Source organism: Pteropus alecto, unplaced genomic scaffold (assembly GCF_000325575.1).
Source record: "Pteropus alecto unplaced genomic scaffold, ASM32557v1 scaffold35, whole genome shotgun sequence".
In the NCBI taxonomy this organism is placed as follows: Eukaryota; Metazoa; Chordata; class Mammalia; order Chiroptera; family Pteropodidae; genus Pteropus; species Pteropus alecto.
In genome coordinates this window covers 13,741,118-13,747,035 of record NW_006437828.1, presented here as the reverse complement: position 1 = coordinate 13,747,035, position 5,918 = coordinate 13,741,118, and the positions used below count along the sequence as shown (strand labels likewise).

The 5,918-nt window shown below is 60.9% G+C and overlaps 1 protein-coding gene across 1 annotated transcript in view; it reads left to right on the top strand.

The window, feature by feature from the left end:
* DLGAP2 (DLG associated protein 2) overlaps nucleotides 1-5,918 on the top strand; it is a 247,632-nt gene that overhangs the window by 184,843 nt on the left and 56,871 nt on the right. The gene's annotated exons all lie outside the window — the stretch shown is intronic.

The following is a 5,918-nucleotide window of genomic DNA, read 5'->3' as shown; positions in this document are numbered from 1 at the left end:
CGCCCCGCAGAAGTGTCCCCTGAGCGCGGCCGGCACGTGCCCCCAGACTGGAGACCCGCACCCAGGCCCGCCGGGCTGCTGGCCGTTCCCTGAGGGCGCCGCGGTCTCCACACCCCCGCGCCCCTGCTCGTCCTTCAGCACCCAGCTCGGGGTCGCCTCCTCCGGGGTCGCCTCCCCTGGGCGTCTCCGCGTGCACGGTCCTGCAGCGAGCTTCCTCGTCGCCACACTGTCCTCTGCCTCCGCTGACTCACCGTCCCCAGGAGCCTGCATCCTTCGAGGCCAGCAGACGCCTGTTCCTCGTCGCCACCGTGCCTTCTCTGGGTCACCTGCGCTGCGTATGCACCGAGCGAATGAGTCAGACTAACTGCTTGGGAATCGCTTGTCAGGGATCATTGCTAATCAACTTAATAAATGAGTCGCTACTAAGGGCACCAGTAAAATAATCGCTTTTCAAGATTCTAAAAACAAAGATCATCAGTTTAAAAGCTAATTCACAGTCTCCCAATTCCTGAAACTCCTGAGTGAATCAGAAAAGGGACCGGCACGCAGGCTGGCCTCCTCGGAGCGCCACACGCCTGGAGTGCGGCCGTCCAGGTGTCGGCAGCCGTGGGCGTCCCCGTGACGCCCTCACAGAGCTCCCACTGTCACCTGCGGGCTGGCGACCCCGGCCTCCCTCCGTGGCCGGAGGCACAGGGTTTGGCGGAGCTGTCGCCAGCACCTGCATTGCGCATGTACAGCCCTGACGAGTCGAGACTCCCCGACTCTGAGTCGCTGGGAGCGTCTCAGACGTGCGCTGTCTGGGCGGGAGGCCGCGACCGAGGGGCGGGAGTGGCCGCGGGCGCTGTGCCCGGCTCCCCACCGGCGGGCAGCAGTCTGGCGTGTGCGTGGCAGACCCGGCAGGCGTCTGTAAGGATTCTGCTGAGACTGTCCTATGGCTCGTCTTCCTCGTGTCCCTGAGCACGTGGCCGGACACCCCCACAGACGATCACATTTCTGAGGAGCGGCTCGAGACTCCTGCTGGACGGGGTGGCCTCGTCCCGAAGGCCAGTCCCTCTGCGGAGCCCGGCGCTGGTCCACTCCTGTCCGGAGCCTGTTCAGCTCCAGGAGCACAGCTCACGGACGACCCTGCGGGACGGGCACGCGGCCCCGTGGCCTGTCGTGCGGGGGTGTCGGGAAGCTGGGTCCGCGCCCCGCTGGCGGCCCGGGCTCTCGCTTTCCCGCCATGTAACTCATTACTTCGCAGCTTCGCGGTTGGCCTCACCCTTCCGCTCCCTTCGGTCTGCACGTCAGGTCCCTCTCCTCCAGCCGGGCGCTGACTCAGTACGGACGCTCTGGGACAGGGACGACCTGAGCACGTCTTCGGCCGCACCGCGCCCCTGGCCACCCTGCTTCTGGCTGCTGCGCGTTCACATCGCACTCGCTGTGATCGGGGTCGCGTGAATTAGGTGGAGAGAGAGAGGCTTCCGGGGCACATCCGGCCGCTGCCGACTCCCTCCCTTCCCCCCGTTTTCACACGCGCTTTGCACTAAGCTCAGAAATGCCGGCCCCTCTCCCTCCCCGCATTTGGAAGTAGATTCAGAGACTCAGGGAAAATGTCGTCAGTTTTCTGTTTTTCCCAGCTCTGATGACATGAGGTCTCACTTTCCTAGAAGCCGAGCCATCGGTCCGATGCTCACGGTCACAGTGTGGTGTCCCCTCCCGCCGGGCCCGTCTGTGCCCCTGCCACAGCCGTCTCACCACGTGACCGCGGGCGTCATCGGGGCTGTTGGCGGAGCACTGAGGGATGGACGGATGGACGGACAGACGGACGGACGGAGCGTCACACCTGCTCAGGGATGAGTGTTGAGGGTCACCGTTCTTTCGACACAGACTTCCAGGTGGCTGGCAGTGGCCGCATGGTGGGCCCTCTGAATGCTCCTTTGCCCACCGGGCAGGTTCTCTGACACGGATCAGAACCGGGAGGTGGCGGGCGCAGAGCTGGAAGATCTGAGACAGCGTTAAAGAAAATGGAGCCAACGCTAACCCGGAAGCAGCAGCGACTTTCACGAGTTTCACACGTCACGTCACGTGTGGGCGTCCCCAACGCGGCGAGGACGGCCTGGCGCGCGGGACCCACGTCTCCTCGGAGCGTGACGCTGACGTCTGGGCCCCTTTATCGACGTGTCATCCAGTAAGTACGTGTTCAGGGCTGACATGTAAACACGATCATTGCGAAGTAATTACACGAATAAATAGATCCCTAACTCGGACGTTAAATAGGCGCCTAAACTAAATAACTAATTAAAAGTTGCAGAAACCACTCTTAGAAAAAAAGTGAAGTTATATTAAATTGCTTTGGAAGTGACCATTTTCATTAGAATAAAAATGCTTTTAAAATCTCTAATCGAGAAATTCAGCAATACATATCGAAAACATTTAATTCCACTTGTGGAATCCCAAGGAAAAAGATTTCAACAAAAAATTTAACTAAAAAAAATATTAAAGCCCTAGGAGAGTTTCTGCTCCTCCCTTGTTATTTGTAGAAAATAATTAGAAACACGGGGTATTTATTAACGGAGAAACGAAACACTCACTCAGGGACTCTGGCCTCGCGTGAGGGCGGCTGCTTTGCTGCGTCCGTAGAGCAGGCTGCAGCACGAGCCCGCGCCCCGGTCTCCACGGCAGAGTCTGCGAGGGCACGAGGCGGGCAGAACGGAGCTGGACCCCAGGGCCCTGTCCTGGCGGTCCCCTCCCCTCAGGAGCGGACGGGCCCAGGAGCTGTGGTGCGACTGCCCTCCCCCCACCTCCATGCTGCGCCTCGCGTGGCAAGTGGTCAGGACTGGGCCCTGACCTAGTCACACAAGCCGGGGGAGCAGAGTTGGCCCCGGCCGGTGGCAGGAGAAGCCGAGGTGATGCGGGAGGGTTTGCCGGTGACTCCTGCCTCGAAGATGGAGAGTCCGGTGGCAAGGACTTGAAGGGGCCTCCGGGAGTCGAGAGGGCCTGGCCGACAGACAGTGAGGAAAGGGGGCCTCCGTCCTGTCCCCACAAGCAGCCACGTTGTGCCAGCACCTGAGTGACTGTGGGCGGGGGTGCGAGCTCGGCCCACTGGCGCCTGGATGCCCGTCTATGGTCGGGCCAGACGCGGGACCTGCAGCTCCAGCGCGAGCGGCAGGAGCGGCTCGCGAAGTGACTGAGCTTGTGGTCGCCGTCACGCGTGTGTAGTCAGGGCACACGTGTGCGCGCGTATGTGCACACGCGTGCGCATCTGATCACAGCTTCAGGGCGCTGACCCTTCACACAGTCGAAGATGAATCTCGTGGACACACCTGACAGAGGTGTGTCTTTAGGAACGGGCTCGCACGTGTGCGGGCTGAGTGCAGGTCCTGCGGGCTCGAGGTCCGGGGAGGAGTCGGGGCTGCAGCCCGAGTCGAGGCAGCGTGTAGTGGGATTTCTGTTCCTCAAGGAGACCTTCAGCTGATTAGATGGGGCCCACCCCCACCGTGGAGGAAATCTGCCTCGCTGAAAGCCTGCCAATGTGCGCGCAGACCGGCATTCGTCCGAAAGGACACCTTCCCCGCACCGTCTAGGGCAGCCTCTGTGACACGGGACGGGTGCTCCCGTGAGCATCTAAGATCTGATGACCTGAGGCGGAGCCGAGGCCGTGACGCCGGCGCTGGGGGCGGCTGCAGGTGCAGATGGAGCGTCGCTCGCCCGCCCACCGCTCACCTCCTCCTGTGCGGCCCGGTTCCTGACAGGCCACAGAGGGTACCTGTCCACTCCCGGAGGTTGGGGACCCCTGCCCTAGACAGCTATTCAGCCAAACATCTGGGTACCGTTGTCTAGCCACGTTGACACATGCAATTAACCATCACGCACAGCAAAGGAAAACAAATGCAGGAAGGCACCAAATGTTAACGACGGCTATTTCTGGGTGGTGGATTTGTGGCTGAATTTCATTTTCTCTTGAATATTTTCTGTTTTTTTTCAAAAGCATATATTAGTGTTAAAATAAGAAAAGATATTGAAAGTCAATCTCGTTGTCTTCTAAGACCTCTTGTCACCTGTAAGTACAATTTTTCCACTAATAACGTGGCATTTTAGAACAAATTATCCTTGTATCACAAAGTCGCCATAGTAATAAATTCATCCTCAGCGGCTTCTTTAGACTTTTCGGCCGTGAGTGGAATTACGACTGGGCGCGCGTCAGAGCTGCAGAGGTGGACAGTGCATCCGCGCTCCGTCTCCAGGGCTCGTGCGGACTGACCTGTGACCCAGGGCGAGAACAGCCTTGGAGTGATGGGGGCACAGAGCCCGCGTGCCGAGACCGGAGTGAGCCTGGAGGAGGAAGCGGGAAGTGCCGGGTGTGTCGCGGGATGTGGGGTGCGGGGCAGCTGTGTGGGGCCCATGGCCGCGTCCCCAGAGCCCAGGGCCTCGTGTGTCTGAAGGACAGAGGGACCCCGCGGTCCAAGCAGATGAGTGAAGCCGCCTGCGTGGCATCGCGAGGCCCATGGGAGGGTGAGGCCGCCCTCCCCGCTGCGCCCGGCAGCCTGGCTCACGGTCACCACTCAGCGGGTAGCTTGTGCCAGCCAACTGGGCGGTGGTGACATTCTCGCTGAACATGCGACGTAGCGTTCTGTGCGGCCAACTGGATGACCCGTCCATCCTTACTGGAACACGTGCACGTCGGCCAGCCTGGCTAGCAGCGTCCACTCGGTCTTGCCCGGGAGGCTTCTCCTGAGTGTGAGTTGCTTATCGGGGACTCAGGCCGGGTTACTGGACCCACCCCTGCCCGGATGGCGTGAGGGCCGCTCTGACCCATGCCCGCTGCTGGCCTGGTCGGCCAGTCAACCTAGACACCAGTGGCTGCTCCAGGCCCGGAAGTCACGTCTCCACACAAGATGACGAGAGCAGACGCCCCAACCGCCACCCTCTGTGCGGTGTCCCCCGCTGGGACTGGCCACCCGTTTGCTGTCTTCCCGATTCCTCCTCGGGGTTGGGCCTGGTGGGGACAGGACGCTGACTGGCCAGCCCGCGTGTTCTCTCGGCGTTGGCCGGGCAGAAAGCTGCTGCTCGGTACTCGACCGTTTTGTATTTGAGGAGACCCCATGCAAATCACTACACGCGGCTGCTTCTCCAGGAAGGACCCCTGACCCCCCTCCCACCCACCGCTGAGGGTGCCAGCGCTCCACTTGGCACTCGCGAGGCCAGAGGTCGGTTAGACCGATGAGCATGGGGAGGACGGCGAGGCCCCCTCCCTGACTGGCCCACGCGGTGGACGCTGCTTGCCCGTGGCCGGGACCTGCGTGGCCTCCCGCCATCCTGCAGGCGCGTGGCTGGGTGCCGGGCTGCGGTCAGCACAGACAGAAACCCGCCTCCCAGCGCCAGGGCAAGCCTGGTTCGCAGGTGTGCTCATCGTCATTTGTGGGTGAAACGGATAAGAACCAGATTCTCTGAAAGGTCCCTCAGTGCAGGTCGACCTGCAATTCCCCGTGTCCAGTCCACAGGCACCCTCAGCAGCAGTGTCTAGAACGTCTGTTAAACATGGGTTGGGGGCCGACCCCACCCCCCTAACTCGTGGGTGGGAGCTGGGAGGCACCTGGCTTTAAAGCAGAAGCTATTATCATAACGTAGGTCATGTTCTGTTAACACGCAAAATGTATTTGTTGGTTTTAGCAGGAAAAGCGACTTTATAACAAATGGGCTTTACTGAGTCAGAACGTGTAATCGAGGCTTTTTTTCCTCTGCCGTCCCATTCTTAAAGAAAGGGAGCCGCAGGACCAACGAATCACATCAGGAGTTCACTTTGGGAAGCGAGGAACGTTCTTCCACTGGCCAACGTGGCGTCAGACTTCACAGCCTCGTCCCCTCGCGCGCTTGCAGCTCCAGGCCCGTGCGATGGCACGCTCCACTGGGGGGAGACGGCCGGCGGGCCTCGCGGC